This window comes from Xenopus laevis, chromosome 4S (genome assembly GCF_017654675.1).
Source record: "Xenopus laevis strain J_2021 chromosome 4S, Xenopus_laevis_v10.1, whole genome shotgun sequence".
Lineage (NCBI taxonomy): Eukaryota > Metazoa > Chordata > Amphibia > Anura > Pipidae > Xenopus > Xenopus laevis.
Window position 1 is genome coordinate 46,721,409 of NC_054378.1, and position 18,125 is coordinate 46,739,533.

Below are 18,125 nucleotides of genomic sequence, written 5' to 3' on the forward strand. Positions count from 1 at the left end.
CTCTGCTTACCCTACTATACTGTGTGTGCCATACTCTGCCTGCCCAATTTTGCCTGTGCGTACCATACTCTGCTTGTCCTATGTTGCCTGTGTGTTCCATATTGTGCCTGCCCTTTGCTGCCTGTATATTTTATATTCAGCCTTTCCTGCTCTATCTGTGTGCCCTGCCCTGCCTGCCTGCCCTATGCTGCCTGTGTGTGCCATACCCTGCCTGCCCTATTCTGCTTGTGTTTTCTATACTCTACCTGCCCTATTCTGCCATACTCTGCCTGTTCTATTCTGCATGTTTTTGCCATACTCTATCACTGTGTGCCATACTTTGCCTGCCCTATTCTGCCTGTATGTGTAATAATCTACTTGCCCTAGTAAACTCGTATGCCTTATTTTTCCTGCCCTACACTGTATGTGTGTGCTATACACTGCTTGCCCTATGCTGTCCATGTGTTCTGTATTCTGCCTTCCTTACTCTGTGTGTTTTTCATACACTACCTTCCCTAGGCTGCCTGTGTTTTCCATATTCTGCCTATCCCAATCTACTGTTTGTGCTATACTCTGCTTGTGTGTTTCACACTCTACTTGCCCGAAGCTGCCTGTGTGTGTCGTACTCTTCTTGCTTCTTTGCTGCAAGCGTGTTCCATATTGTGCCTGTGTTCCACGTTCTGCCTGCCCTACTCTACCTGTGTGTGATATACTCTGCCTGCCCTGTTCTCCCTGTATGTTCCATACTGTGCCTGCCCTGTTCTCCCTGTATGTGCCATACTCTGCCTACCGTATTCATCCTGTCTGTGCAATACTCTACCTGCAGTAATCTGTATGTTTTTGCTGTTCTTTGCCTGGTTTACTACGGCACATAAATTAATGCATATACAGGCAGAATAGGGCAGTCAAAGTATGGCACACAACTGACAGAGTAGGCACACACACATGCATAGTAGGGCAAGGGCCCTATGCTGCCTGTGTGTTCTATATTCTGACGGCCCTATTCTACCTGTGTTCAACATTCTGCTTGTCCTACTTTACCTGTGCGTGAGATACTCTGCCTGCAGTGTTTTGCCTGTATGTGCAATAATCTGTCGGTGCTAATCTGTTTGTGTGTGCCATACTCTGATTGTTCTATTCTGCCTGTATGTGCCATACTCTGTTTGTCCTTTGTTACCTGTGTGTTCCATATTGTGCCTGCCCTACACTGCCTGTGGGTTTCAATTTCTGCCTGCCTTACTCTGCCTGTGTATGCCATGCCCTGCTGCCCTCCACTCACAATCCAAATAGTTAACATTGCATTGAATTAAAAGAGAGAATACTGGACCCTTGTTAATTATACATGGAATTTCACTTTCCAGGAAGAGAGGTATCAATTACCCAATTGACATTTACAGTAATTTATTTAAGAACAATAGTAAAAAAAAAAACCTCTCTCCACCACCTCACAATTCTCAGTCTTTTACCTATTGACAAAGTGCTTAGTGTAGTTATCAAAAGTTTAAATAACTTAGCATAACATCTCAAATATAATTAGTTTGTTAATTAATGAGGATTAAATTAATAAAGTTAATTGACAAATCAAAGCGCTTGTGCTTATTAATTAATAGCATGTGGAGGTAGAGAAATGTGTATTAATTGCTTGCCTATGTAGGAACAAATACTCATGACCATTAGGTTCGTAGACATTTAAAAATGAAGTGTTAGGGCTAGTGCTGATTGCAATCTCAGATTGCCAGTGAAAAAATTAATCCGAATTGGTTTGTTAAAAAAGCTTTAGCTAATAGGTGTTGAATGAATTCATTAAATATCTAAAAAAAGATTTAAAAAAAATTACCAAAACCAGCACTTAAGAAATGGAAGTAGGAAAAAGGAAATAGTACAGAGGTGGAGAAGTCCCAAGAACTGCTGCCTGATTGTTTTTCTAGGCCCTGGGACCCACATGGGGAGACAGTAGGATGCTGGGGACTGTGGTCTCAAGACTACCTTTCTATCTTTAAAAGAGAGCTATTCTTCCCTGTAAAACACAAATCCCCAGTGCCATGTACCAAAATGAGTTAAAAGGAGAAATTTTAAAATGCAGTTAGGGTAGGCTACGTTGTTCAATCAATATAAATTTTGTTAAAAACAAAGTCTGGAAACAATTCCGTTTGGGTAAAAAGGATCGTTTGCCAACACGAGTTTCGCCTGGGCTTTCTCAGACAAACAGCAATTATTTTTTAAATGTGTACAACCTAATGGTCATGATGTATTATGGTCACGTAGGCAAGCAATTAATATACATCCCTACGCTATTAATTAAGCTCAAGCACTTTAAATAATTTATTTAATCCTCGTTAATTAACAAATGAATTAGATTGAGATGTTATGCTAAGTTATTTAAACTTAAAAAGAAAATTAAAAGATTGAGACTTGGTGAGGTGGTGGAGAGAGGGTTTTTTTTTTTTTTTTGTTTTACATTTTTCTGTTTTAATAAATTGATTAAATTGGATTAGTCATCATACAGAACAACTTCTCGCACCAGTGTTGGAGCTTTTGGACTTGTTTGCTTTGACTTCAGCTAAAATCTGCAGGTTCTGCTACTAGACAATGTTATTATATTCACTGTTCCAAAGCAGTAGATTTTTCCAAATAGTAAATCTAGGGACACAGGGCCCAATGTTAATTTTGCTTAGGCTGTCCATCATCACTAAATAGCAGCCCTAACGTATGAATTTATATTCTTAAAAGCACCTAACATCTCCCCAAAATGTTGTCGCTAGCATGTCTGTGCTGCACTTACTAACTCCACATTTGCCTTACGGAAAAGTTACTTTACATCACACTTTTACATGATTAAAAACCTGATTCAGTTTAAAATGCAATATATTTCCATCATATGTGTTCCTATAGTAGGTGCGCTGCACTTACCTCTCATCTAAAGCTGCATCTGATAATCTTGTAAACTGTCACTAGTGTTTTCACATGTCACTTTGTAGTTTAAATACAGCTACAATCTGCAGGTTGGAAAGTCCTGCTCTAAAGTGTTTATCCACATTCAAAAAGTTACTTTACATACATTAAACATGATTTAGTACAAATGCAATGCCATTTCCATAATATTTACCTGTAGAGCAACTGTGCTTGCCCTTACTCTAGTTCTAAAACTGCATCTGACAATCTTGTAACTGTCACGACTGGTTTTAACTGTCACTTTGTAGTTCAACTATAGCGCAAATCTGCAGGTTGGAAAGCCCTGCTCTAAGTCTTAACTGATTCCAGCTTGTTCTCACTGGAGATATCACTATACACATTTTTATACATTAAACATGATTTAGTACAATGCAATGTCAGGGGCATAGTAGGTATGGTCACACTGCACATGGATGCTTTTAGATCTGGGTTGGTGGGACAGCCATGGGCTTTTGTTACAACACAAGCTGTTCCCAGTGTCCAAATCCACAAATTGGGATTTAACTAAAAATTGCTCTGACAAAAACCTAAGACCAAATGGGCACATCACCAATTCCATAACTTTATGGTAAGAGCCACCCCTTGAGGTAAGAAAATTTTGGTTGTGTCCTTACCTGGCAAAACATCATTATGTTGAGCTGGCAGACTGATTGACTGTAGCTGATGGGAGATAAAATCCTATTCCCTTTCACTGCCTTCTCTTGCCAACATTCAGTTTTTCCTACAGCTGGTACCAGTGCATGATGGGAAAGTGTTTAGCCATCAGTAAGGTGTCCTTATACATATGGTGGATGGAGCTTCACAGTCAATACCAGGACACTAGGAAAAGAGAGCTTAACCAGTAAGAAGTTGGGTCTAAACCACTATCTGAAATAAGAAGGGGGCAGTAAGCTGTGAGTGCAGAAGTGTTCAGAATCATTGCGAACATAATTCATGTGTTGATGTCATTGCTTGCCTGATAAGGTAGTTGTTATTGCATGCTGATAGCTAATCCCCTCTATGGAGAGCCCATATATGAACTGCTGGTAAAAATGTTGAGAGATTTACAGTGTAGTTACATGTCATAGGAGGTGCTATCAAGTGGCACAGATTTAATATGACGGCCATTTTGATCTGATTATGGAAATCAGGAAATTCCCAGTTTTCAGGTGCCTGTGTATTTTGATAGATATGTTATGAGCATATTTTGTCCTTTGTATAAGTATGGAATGCGGCCCAGTGTCATTGTGATGTGATTTGTGGATCAAATAAAACCAATCTGGATAAGCTCATTCATGTTATGTTTTTATTTGTTCTTTATAGAAACCAAAATTAGATAAACCCAATAAAACGGTCTTGCCACCAACATGGATTTATGTAGCTTAGTTGCTATCAAATACAAGGTACTGTTTTATTATCATTTTAAAAATTCAAACTGATGGCTTAGAATGGACTCTATAGCTGATGGGCTTCCCATTTTGAAACTGGAATCCCATACCTGAACTATGAATTGGTGTAATTTGCTCCTTCCAATGGGAGGCTTGTTGGGGTACAAAAAGAAAAGGGACTGGAGATCAAGTAAATATATATATAAACTCAAATGCAGCCATTATAATCATATACTGTAGAAGCCGAAGGAAAAAAAGAATAATACAACTTCAACATATTTTGTATGTGTACTGTTTTATTAGTATATTTGCATTAGTGCATTAGAGATAAATTATCTTGTGAGATTCGGCCCTTCTCACTTATATCATTTATTCACCAGTACTTCACACTTTAGCTTAATATAAGTTCATATTGTCATTTTAAGTTTCCTTATCTTATCTAAAAATGACCAAGCTTTCTCTTTTTTTTTTCTGCAATTAATCTCCTCCACAGATCTTAAATTCTCACTCACAATTTATCATCTACATTAAGAAAATCTTTTGCTTTTGACTTAACAGTTACCATATTTCTTGCTGAATGCAGCATTTAGTCAGTGGATCTGAGATTTCTCTTGAGGTATGTGTGCCATATATATAAATTACTGAATATTGTTTTCACCTGTGAAAACACCTCCAGCATAAGTCGTGGTGCCATATAATACCATCTTGAAGATCATTTTTTATCCTGATTCATATAATCTTATAACAGAAAAAGCAGGAAGTAGTGTTCTGGCTATTATGTTAGGCATCCAGTCACTCCAGCCTTTATACATTACATTTAGGCTAACTAACTATATAGAAAATTGTTTTATTTTGCACAGAAAAACTATTAGAAACTTGTTTTATTTTGCACAGCCCTATCTATTACTTAGATTTTATTTTTTACACAGAATTTTTCCTTTAAGCTTTAGTTCCCTTTAATGCAAACCTTTGGTTAGCGATGGTATATTCACACAGCAAATGATTTTACACATTCACAAAAAACACCATTTTAAACATCTTTTTACATCCCCCTTTTTGTGTTTTTTCTGTCAGTGGACCTTTTGGGTTGTAGACTGGAAACAGACAGGCTAATAACTGAAAACGATACACACATTAAATGTGAACTTCCTCTTTTATTTCATATTATACCTGTATATCTTCCTAGTTTGAGTGGGACCCAGCAACCAATAACATTTTAAATTCCAGGCTAAAGACCTGTAGGACAATTTTTTACTCCAAGTCCCCTTTAAAACCAATCACAATAGGGCATGGAGCATAAAATGTGTTCAGTGAAGTTACATAGTTAAATCGGGTAAAAAAAAGAAAGTCCATCATGTTCAACCCCTCCAAATGAAACCCAGCATCCATACACATACACACACACCACTAACCCTTCTATACACTCACATAAAATTCTATATATCCATATCTATACTAACTATAGAGTTTAGTATCACAATAGCCTTTGATGTTATGTCTGTCCAAGAAATCATCCAAGCCATTCTTAAAGGCATTAACAGAATCAGCCATCACAACATCACCCGGCAGTGCATTCCAAACCTCACTGTCCTGACTGTGAAGAACCCCTAGTTGCTTAAATGAAAGTTCTTTTCTTCTAGTCTAAAGGGGTGCCTCTGGTCAGGTGATCCACTTTATGGGTAGAAAGGTCCCTGCCATTTGTCTATAATGTCCTCTAATGTACTTGTAAAGTGTAATCATGTCCCTCGCAAGCACTTTTTTTCCAGAGAAAACAAAATCTCCATCCCTCTAACCAGTTTTAGTTGCATGTCTCTGCACTCTCTCCAGCTCATTTATATCCCTCTTAAGGACTGGAGTCCAAAACTGAACTGCATACTCCAGATGAGGCCTTACCAGGGACTATAAAAGAGGCATAATTATGTTTTCATCCCTTGAGTTGATGCCCTTTTTTATGCAAGTAACTTTATTTGCTTTAGTGGCCACAGAATGAAGTAAATCTACTATATTAGCTAAAAAGAACTGTATATGTGTGTGTGTGTGTGTGTGTGTGTGTGTGTAAATATATATATATATAATATATAATGTATAACTGTCGTCTGAGGTGCACACCGTTTCCACGTTCATGTACCTGGGTGCCAGCTTGAGTATAAATTAGATGCAAACGTTGAAAGTAGCGACACTCACAGGTTTTGTAGAAGTTTTGAAAACAAAAGTGTTGTTTATTGAAGCTCAACGTTTCGATCCCCCACAGGGATCTTCGTCAGGAGAACACAAACAAACATTCAGAAATCCCAAAATGTCCAGTATTTAAACCCCAAACACAGGAAATGGCGCCAGATCTTGTTGCCTGGCAACCGTTCCAAGCTGTCCATCAACCGCTGTTACAGCTGTGCGCAGATGCGTGAAGTGTGAGGAGAACAGAAGGGAGGAAGGGACACAAATTGTGGAGTGCGGGAGTTGGAAGTAGAGATAATGAAAACATATAGGCGTGTAAATATGTGAGCCCAGTTCCGAAGTTGCTATCTTTTGTGCCTGAAGAACCCACACTGTTGTGTAGAGCCGCCCCCACCTGTCCGATTTGCTTGTATGTTAAAGGATCAGTAAGGGAGCGTCCAATCAACATCGTTGTGAGACCAGTTTGCTCCAATCATATGTCTAGTAGAGGTGGGTGTGCGCACTGCGTACTGGACAACAGTAATAGCCGCCCGTAGCCTGGTAAGCATCACTTAGACAACCAGGGAATTTAGCATATTGGCGCTGGACACAGAAAGTCGCGGCTCCCCGCGCTCCTGCGCCACTGCCTACAGAAGGGGGCCGTGCCTTGTCATAAAACAGTTCCCCGTTGCCCGGTAGTAACCACGCCGCACACGGTAGCATGTTACTCTCAAGGCATTGATGGATTAAAGGGATTCGGTTGCGTCTGGGGTAAGATAACGGTTCTTAACACTAGGAGTGAACGATCGGCTGGCAGGCATATCATTTATCCGTCCCCACATAATTAGATACAGTCACAAATGCAAGCAATATACAGGTGCAGCGTCAAAGGGTACAGGCAGCCCAACCACTCGGTGGTACTCAGGCATCAGATAGTCTTGGAAACAAGGGTTAAAAAACAGCTAGGAGAGAATTCTGTGGCGCTAAGTTAATAGTTTGTTGATTGGAGGGAAGAATTGCATGACGTTGTATACAAATATAGGTCCTTTTTATATCAGTTTTCGATGTAACCTGTTTCTTAGAAATCCATCTGCTAATAGATAACATTAATATAGGGACCAGACAGTCAGCCTATGAAAAGTGCGATGTTGTACTACATAGTAACAGAACACATCTCAAGGAGCACCAAGTTCACAGAAAGCATCCTAATGGGGACGTATCTCTATTGAAGCCCACGTGGGGTAAAACAGTATTCAAGCGGTAATCCATTTCGTTTTCCTTTCTGAGTAGGTGCCAGGTTCCCGGTCACCCCCCTCTAGAGAGAGGAGGTTGGTGTCAATGGCCATACACCGAATTGTAGGCGAGTCCAATGGCCCAATTGCAGGATATATTCTTGCTACTTGGTTGTTTGCTGCTTGTTCTTCATGCTCTGGCTGATCGCAGACTGTGGTTGGCAATCCTTCTTTTAGTTGAGTGGTTGTCTTGCCCAACGTAGTAGAGCCACATGGGCAAGTGAAGATATATACACAAAGGTAGATGTACCAGGTAAGTCTTAATATATTGAATTTTGAAACGTTTACCGCGTATGGGGGTGAGGAAAGTCCTGCCTACCAAGCATAGAACGGACATGTCAATAACAGTCTGGGTCAGCGTAAGCAGCCAAAGTTTTCTTGCATTGAGCAGGTTAGTATTCCTTAATGTTTTGTGTGCTAAAGTCAGTCCTGTACGCAGACATGTCCCCTCAAGTTTCTGATCCTTCCATGGCAAACCATAAAGGACATGGGATTGGTGTAGGGATAGAAGTGTCATCCATCGGATAATAGATAGCCAGTTTTCTCTTACACAGAGGGTTGTTTTCAGTTTATTTTGAAATATGCTGTGTTTTAGTTAGTGAATATCAGTTGATTCTGGGGTGTTCACTCTTTTAGTTTAGATTTTTAGAGATCAGCCTGTGAATGTTCATAGCCTCTGTAAGCTGTTTTTCCAGTAGGTCTTACCCGGAGCCTCTTGGCTTGAGAACCTCTCAAAATGCTCCCGTCAGTTGGACCTCTCTGCCATCGCTGGGTTCACTATTGTTGCGAATTATCCGAAGGAACTTGTGAGTAGGGGATTGCCCTGATAGTTGAGGGTGGATGATCGTATCTAAGCATGAAGATGGTGTTACGGCTCTGTCGGTTTTCCTGTAGTAGTTTAGTGCCCAAGCCATCTGCTGTCTTGAAAATGAGCAAGTCAAGAAATTCAATCTCCAGGGTGATCACTGAAGTTCGATAGTTAGACGGATTGGCGTATGCTAGCTGTTGAGGCTGTTGAAAAAAAGTTGGTAAGTGATGTGACATCTCCATCCGAGTCAGATTAGTAGGCAAGTTTCATCTATATACGCGAAGGTAGACGATCAGTGGCCCCAACCAAGCCCATGATATGTTCTCAGTTCGTACTGTAGCATATAGAGGTTGGCAGTATGAGGGTGCAACAGGGCACTGCCCATATGGCCCGTGCCAGGACACTTGCAGGTAGAATGCTACTTTCACAAATTTGAATAATTATGGTGTGAGGGTCAATCCCAGTAAGTTCAGGAAGAAACTCTGTTGGTACACCCACTTTGCATGATTCTCATTCGTAGTGCTTCCTACATGCATTAATACCGTTGAACATGAGGGGATCACAGTGTGATGAGGCTCCTAAGCGTCCATGGGTTGCCAGAAGAAATTCAATTCGGTAGGTCTTCCAGTTCTTTGTAAGCTTTTGGATAACGTGGGTGGGCATCAGTAGTGAAGGAAGGCGATGCTTCTTTCTGGATACGAAGTGTGTGGTCTGTGAGTTAGAATCAGTATTTGTAGGGCTAGCTTCACCGGGCTGAAATGCAGGTCGACCTAGTCTGTGTTTGCTCAGATGTGTCCGAGGGGTGATTGTGGGTTCGCAGGGTGGAGCGTCTGGTGATTTGTGAGATTCTTGGTTTAACGGTGTAAAGTATGATGGTGTCTGGGAAGTTGTCTTTCATTATGGTCGATGAGGATTATGGAAGGTTTTTGATCAATCCACCTGCTGTAAGGGCAGTATGACTGAGAATTATTCAGTCCAAGTTCCTTCTTTAAGATATCTTTGGTGGGGTCAGCGCAGCGATCAAGGTTCTGTTTGATGTGGAAGGGCATCTTGCTAATTGATGTTAGTGGGAGTTCCTTGCTTGGTTGATATTCATAGCTGGGAAGGTACAGGATCCTCGCCCTCCTTGTTCTGCAGGCCGATATCACCAAACTGTTCGTCTTGCCTTCGTAACGATTATAGCTTCCACTCTCATCAGGCGGGAAAGATTATGATTGGGGTTTACTCCTGATGCAGAACATGTGTTTCCATCTCCGCTTGTGATATGGTATTCTGGGGCCGAACGGTGCGAATAGCTGCCGGTGTATTTGGAGGAATCAAAATTGCTGGTGGTTTAATTTGTGGGGCTATCGACCAGGTCGGGGGTGTGTCCTTAAAGTCTTCCTTTAGTTTGTGAGTTCTCTTGAATCTGTTAATTATCGCTCAGGATATTCAATGTTTGGTTCTGGGGTAGTCGGGATGCCTTGGAAATAATGAAGGAATACCTCCTATTGAAGTAACAGCTATTTTTCGCCTGGTACGAATATGTTGACGATTTAAGATTGGTAGATTAGCGTCCGTGTCTCCACCTTGGTGGTTTTTGTCCTATATTGTGCGTACCCGCCGCTGGTGTGGCTTTTTCTTCCTTATTTCTTTGTCTTGGCGTGATCTTAGTTCTTCACCCCTGAAAAAAAACGGTCACTGTTTCAGTTTTTGTGTAGGGGGAGTGAGAGTCTGAGTAAGTAGACTGGTCTGGACCTAGTCGACGGTGTATATTAAGTCCCTTAGCTTACAGTCTGACCGATCTGATTGGGAGGAAGTTGGTACGTTATTAATGCCCATGCGTCCAACCTAACCCCGCGTGTTCTGTTTGTAATCTCCGCTAGACTTTTCTTATTTTGGTTGTTTAATAAAGTTCGTAAGGTCTGTTTTGTGGCATTTCTATAAACTGTCTTGTTAATTTCTTTAACCAGTCGACATGTGTTGATTTTCGGTTTTCAGCGATTTATCCAGGTGTGCTGTTTCACGCCTGGTAATGTCTTCTCCTCCTGTATGACCATGGTCTTTGTGGCGACTTGTTCTACCTAACCAGTAGATTAAATCCAGGGAACAGCGATTGAAGGGATGCCTGCACACTTACTAACAAATTCGGGTTATTTCGTCCCAGAGTGGGTAATATTGATTCTAAACCCTAAGGAATCCATTTTCTGTCTATGAATATTCGATAGAAAACACATGCAAGTGTAAGGCTCCACTTCTTTGCGTTCAGTCCAAAAGTCTGGTAAATATTAATGGATGATTTACTTCACAGTTTCATTCTTCACAAGGTAAATCTGGAATAAAATCCGGTCTGCGTTCCATGTAGTTGAACCAAATTCCTCTTTGGTCGTGGTCTATATTCAGTGGCAGCTTGTGTGTTAGAATCCTTCCAATTTTCTCATTTGTTGGGTCCTGTGCGATCCCAATCCGCCAGCGTCCTGTTTATTCTGCAAGATTTGTCACTTGTCAACAAAGATAACTTCACCATTGCCGGTGTGTCATTTAGTCGGTAGGTGACGGGTGTTACCAATAATGGGATATTAGGAGTCCCATTGTAATCTGTCGTCTGAAGGTGCAGACCGTTTCCACGTTCATGTACCTGGGTGCCAGCATGAGTAGATAAAATTATGATGCACACGTTGAAAGTAGCTGACACTGCACTCGGTTTTGTAGAAGTTTATGAATAACAAAAAAGTGGTTGTTTATTGAAGCTCAACGATTTTACGATCCCACAGGGATCTTCGTTCGGAAGAACACAAACAAGACAATTACAGAAATTTCTCCAGAAATGTCCCAGTATTTAAACGCCCAAACATCAGGAATGGCGCCAATCTTGTTGCCGCTGCCAACCTTGTGCAAGCTGTCCAGTTCAGTCTCGTGTATCCAGTCGTGCGCAGATTGCGTGTAAGTTGTGAAGAGGAGATACAGAGGGAAGGAAGGGACACAATTGATGGAGTGCCGGGAGTAACGTAGAGATATAATAAAACATATAGAAGAGATCCGTTTAACATACTAGCAACTATCTGAGCAGGGTGGGGCGGCTCTTTACACAGACAGTCGTGGGTTTCAGGCAACAAAAGATAGCAACTTTCCGGGACTGGGGTCTCATATAATTTACATCGCTTATTCTGTTTTTATTTAATCTCTACTTCTCTCCTGATCTCCACAATTTGTGTCCCTTTCCTCCCTCGTGGCGCCATTATCCTGTGATTCTTGGGGTTTATAATACATGGGACATTTTGGGGATTCTGAATGTTTGTTTGTGTTCTCCGACGAAGTCCTCTGTGGGGGATCGGATAACGTTGAGCTTCAATAACAACCTCTTTTTGTTTTCAAATTCCTACAAAACCTGTTGAGTGTCCTGCTACTCTATACGTTTATATATATTATTATATATTCTATATTGGACTTTTTAAGTCCCCTTGTGTGCTAACAGCATTCTTCCTATTGTCTTAATATTATTATTCTTGTTGGCACCATGGGCCCATATACTACCCATCTTAGTTGTTGTGAATATGGCTCCATCAAATATTATATTATATTTATATGTTATTAACTTCCAGAGGAGAAATTGATGTGGCAGCCACTGGGACCTGGATAGGTTATTGGAAAACCATATATTGTATTTTAAGTTATTTTTTGACTTTATGATTAATATTTTTTTTCCTTTATGTATTTATTACTTCTGTGCTTTTTCACAGGACTAATTTTTTCTAATGCTCTTTTCTTAATGTCACAATGGGCAACAATCGCATAATGCTGGTGATGGTCTTCGTATCTCTAAAATTCACTATGAATCATGATGCAACCTCCGTGATATAGGGTGAAGTGCTTCCTTTCTTGTCTATTTAAAGTGTTGATTTTAAACGATGCATAGGTCTTGAAAAAAGGTCCTAGAGGTGTGGCCAATAACTATCGGTCCTGTTTTAATTAACTTAAAATTAAAATTAGGTTTTAAAATAACCTGCAAGATATTTGATATATACATATTTATATATATATTATGATGATAAGATATATGATGCATATATATATATTAGTATAATAATCATGAAAAGGAGGAACGCAGCAACCATAAAGAAAATCCGAAAGGCTGGGGTGCCCAGTTCTTTTAAATAAAATATAGTAAAATTAATATCCCTTCGGTGACGGCACTAAGTCTGCCATATTCAAGTAACGATGCAGACAATAAATCCAGTTCATTTAGGTTTATATAGGTGGGACCAAGCATTTTCGAGTCCATACAGGAATGTTCGTCAGGGTGGGAGTGCAAACACAGACAGCCCAAGATTTAAAACAAACAAATGGCCGCCAAAAGTTCTAGTTGCTGGGAGCCTAGCAAACAGAACGAGTCTGAGGTAAAAAACCGGTTAGGATTGAATCGTGAAAAGGAGAGAGAAAGAAGTCACGCAGTACAATCCAGACCCCGACCCCTTACCTGAAATCGCAACCTAGTGGGACAAGCCTGTACAAGGCAGTGATCCCCAACGCAGTTAGCTCGTGAGCAACAGTGTTGCTTTCTCGTCCCACGCCATTGGAATGTTGCTACGCTCTGTGTCCTCAAAGAGCAGATGCTTTAATTTGTTGAAATTCCAGTCTTGGAGTAAGTGATTTAATTTGCAGTAATGAAATCTAAGTGATAGGTACCCGCCAGTAAGAGCCTCTTGTAGCTGACGAGTCCCATACAATAGAGGGAGCAACCAAATAGGCCAATTCAACAGCCTTCCTTATTGGCAACCCCAAGGGACTCACACTTTTATGCCTTGTGTTGCTCTCCAACTTTTTTAACATTTGAATGTGGCTTCCCGAGGTAAACAAAAAGGTTTGGGGGGACCCCTGCTGTACAGTTATAAGACTGCAAAAGAAACCTGGATTACTCTTTGCCGACGTCCCTAGAGGTGAGCCGACTAATGCTCCGGAAGTGGTGCAGGTTCAGGTTGCGTCGGTGGCGGCGCTTCCCCCGCTTGCTAACGGCACCACACACAGAGTTCTCAACTCTATTAGCCACCTCAAGAGCCGGTACTGGTCCCAGCGCAAAAGCGGAGAGGAAGCTAGAGCCGGTGATGGGCTGGTACCTATGCGTGACCTTAGTGCAGAGGGAGAAATCTATAGGGTATGGTTCCAATACGTCACTGGTACCGGTGTTCAGCGTAAATCAATGCGAATTCAGTTCTCCATGTCTTTTGGCCGGTGTCCATGGGGGTAATAAAGTGAGTAATATCTCAACTGTGCATATCTGCAATCTCACATAAAGGGACTAGGTAACATATTCAGCGCGAATGAACTATTTGTAAAAGGAGCAGTACCCTGCTTGGCTAATATATCCATTTTAGCCACAAGGGTGACAGTCACCCTCTGGCATGCTAAGGGGTAACTCCTAAAACTAACCCCACTAAGCTAAGGGGGGACTTGGAAGGCGGCTACAATCAGGCGTGCAAGAATGTATGTAAGAGTATAAAAAGCAAGTATCTGTGGTATCAAGAGACATGGTGCTGCAGTGTCCGGACCTGGGACCCAGGGGCCCACCCAAAACCTTAGAATGACCAGGGGCCCTCTCTAGTACTATTATTCTTTTCCCTCTCCTCAAAATCAACTTCTATTCCTCCTAGTGCTGTTTTCTTTAACATACTAATAAATCCAATTATTCCCCATCTATTTAGCCTATCTTTGTTTCTCATATGAACAAGGTAATGGCCATGAAAATAGACCCCAAAAAAGTTTAGCAGCATCGAGGGCCCACTGACCACCTTGGCACCAACCCGGGAGTTTTTTTCCTGGTATCCCTGTGGGCCACAGTCCGACACTGTGATGGTGTGTAATAGGAGCTAGCAAGACGTAAGGAACTGGTTAATGTCTTATGGCAATATTTGTTAATATATAATCAAACAAAAAGAAAACAAAAAAAATAAAATGTTTTAGCAGGCACAAACGAGAGAGGCAGAGCATGTAACATCAATTCATATTTCTATATCCTGGGAAGGGTAAAATAGTCAGGGTATAGTGGCAACCTAATAGGTATCTGCTCGTCTCTCTCTGTATCACCAAACATGGGTTAGGATTGCGATGGATGGAGAAGTGATTCAGTCGTTGCATTTTTAACATTGGCCAATGTTTTATATGACAACTATGAGTGGTCAGTGTATGTTGCCAGTGAAGCTTTGAAATGTGTTTGTTTGAGATAACCAGTGGAGGTATTTGATCTGATCTATTCTTGGGTTTAGTGTTGCATAAGTCAGGTCGGAACTGTGTGTATTTTGTGCCCTTTCAAGCTGTTGACATAGCAGGTTCTCTGGAGTAGCCTCTCTCAGGAATCTTCAAACATTTCTTGTGTTGGTTTGTAGCTGAGTCCCGTGAGCTGTTATTCTATCACCCGAAGGAACTGAGAATAGGGAATACCCTCGTAATTGTAGCAGGCGGGTGAGTTACTACTTGCCCTTTGCAAAATAGAGTTACGGTCCTTTACTTTTTTGAAACAGTCCTGTGCTGATATTGGGATTCCTCCGAAGGATATTGTTTAAATTGAGGAGTCGATTGTTGTTGGTTGTTGAATTCATGGTCAGAGCTTGATCGGATTATCAGGGCGTTAAAGATGTTGGTGAAAGGAATGTAGGTGCCTCTTGTCTTCTGTGTCTAGTCCAGATCCAGAGAAGAGAATTCTTGTCTATAGTAGGTACCTTCGTCTCATAACCGAAAGTAGGTTCATATCGACTTTCCCAAAAGTGGGGTTTAGATGGTGTGTGCCTGATCGAATGCCAAGCATAGAACAGGTTGGCATGATTGAGGTGCCAAAAGGAACTTTTCCCATAGCCTCCTTACTGCCACGTGTAGAGTAGTAAGCAGTTTTTTTTCAAAGCGAAAGCAGTTCCTTGATTCGGGTTAATTCTAATACGTTGGAGTAAAACATTTCAACAACACTGGGGGGACGTCGTGCCCGTAGGGGGGAGAGTAAGTGAGAGCCGTTAACCACATGCCAAATCCTTGTGGCATGCGGTATCACAGTGTAGAGGCTCTTGAACGTCCCATGTCACCCAATAGACGCGCAGTTATGAGGTAGGTCAGGTTAGTTCAGCATCAGAAGAAGTCAGACCTGAGTTGCACATGGCTTGAGTCCTGGTGTATAATTGAATCCTCATACTGTACAAAAAAGGCTGTAGATTAGTGGTCAACATGTAGGTTTGCAACAGATTTTGATATAAAAACCCTATGGCTGATATATATGGGGGTTCTTCCTGGGTGGAAGAGGAGGAGAGAACCTTGTGTACTTGGTAAAAGGTATATAATGGGGGTAATCGGGGATATTCTGTTGTGAGGAATCGTGTGTGTTCTGGTCAAAGCGACCCGATCCCTTTGCAGCCCAGTATCGGAGGTCAATTCTTTTTTGTTTTAACAGTAGGGGTCGCCTGGCAGGCATTTGTAGGTTGTTTTCATCTGACAGTTGCTTCCAAGATTTCTTTCTCTATAGATGAACGTGATAAGGTCTATAATATAGTACAGACATTCGCTCCCAGCCCTTGTCTGCTCAGGGTGTATAACCAGATCAGTATTTTCATAATCTTTCAGGGTGCCCCTAATGGGGCTGAAAGTCAGAATTTTATTGTACAAACTAAGACTTTGAATTTTGCACAAACAAGGAAAAGTAGTTTGTGCTCACACAACTAATGTTTAACACAAAACCATAAGGCGGGGGCTGCAATGAAGGCTGTGGACACAAAATACATATTAGATCAAATTACACAAGAGTCCTCTGCCACTCAACCCATGCATCGGGATTTGTCAATTATATTTAAGGACAGAGACATTTTGTGCATACTGAGCTACTCAGGAGTGTACGGAAAAAAATGCCATTTACCCTTTATAAAGAAACAACTACAAGGGATTGTTTTTGTCCAATATATTGACAATATTTTCAAGGTCTGTGCCAAGCTACGTCAAACGTCATCTGTGATATGCGTATCCATACTGCCAGATTCGGCCTCAAATTTTCAAATACGTGATCATATAGAATTCTACTTGGGCCTTCATATACAATTTACAAAGGGACTAAGTTTGTTACCTGAACATTACTTACTGCTCTTCCAAAGTAACAATCTCCCAAACCTCGCGCCTGCTCTCTTTATTTTTTTAGACACAGTAGAATCACCTGACTAAGGGGCTGGGAAGGGTGTGGGCAGGTATATTTTGGGACTATATATAATTATACTATATATTATATATATTATACAATATATCATATATATATATGTATGTAGTATATTTATTAACATAAGGTGGTAGAAAATTCCTTAATTTTTGCATTCTGTTGGATTGATAAAAGATTATTGCTGGATTGGTTGTTTTATAGGTTACTGTACAAAGATAACTTGTTAAGTGTTCAACGCAACTTAATCATTAATGTGCAAGTGTTGGTTTTTTCCCGAGGAAGTATATATGTAAACCTTCGTTAAATAATGTAATGTTTTTCACTTGACTGAAAAACTTGAATGTCCAAGCCCCTCGCTTGATGGGTTCACCAGAAACGCCTCATACTGTATATGGTAGGAACTGCAGTCCCTTGAAACTGATGACCATGTCCGTTCAAAAATTCTGCCCAGTTAAATGCTCAGAGGAACTACGTGCAGCTTTGGGCTCCAGAGTTACAATAATTTGTAAATATGTAACTGAGAAAATGTGTTCATTAGTATGTTAAGTTATTCGACTATAGAATGAGTGGAAAGGTATGCGGTTGAAAATTCTACGCCTGTTTTGTCAATAGGGTTGTCACTGAAAGGTTTTCTTCACGTGCCCCAAGAAATGCGCAGCCATTAGTGTTTATACAGATAAAATTCTAAGGCCTGTTCAATCTGTAAGCATGTCTTGAATGAGGATAGGTGTAAGCAACAATGGTCAGTTCCATCACCTATCTGTTGACATAATTTTTTTACGACAGAGGATTATGCTACAGGTTTTTTTTCCTAACCTGATGTTTTCCGTGTTAACCCTTGAATGTGGTCAAGGCCAGGTCTTATGTGCTGTAAAAAAAGGGCAATCACAAATTATAGCAAAGGCAATTTTGTTTGAGTTAATGCTGGAGTTTTCACATTGGGCTTTACATAACAACCTACAAATAAAATACACAGATTCATAAATGTGCAGAATTTTATGCAGTGATGTTTGCCACAATGTTATGAAGCATATTAATACCACCCATGTTCATTGGCCGATTTGATGTTAATTCTTTCTAATAGCTGTGATAAATCATTGGTCTGAGATATACAGACAGCTATAGTAAATGTGCCATTTGTTTATAACAAAGCCATATTTTAACCAACCCCTTTTGCGGCACTAATGATTATAAATAGTGTAATTGTGTAAATAGTTCATTATCTCTACACAAGGGGATAGGTTCCCGTGGATGAAGATATATTGTATATATACACAAAAGCCTATGAATATCTTGTAAATGATATCCTTATAAACGGTGATTCTGATGTCATCCGTTATATAACGTGAGTTCTGATGTAAATTTCTATGTCACATGACTCACTGAAACTTTGTGTATTAATAATAAATAGTAAC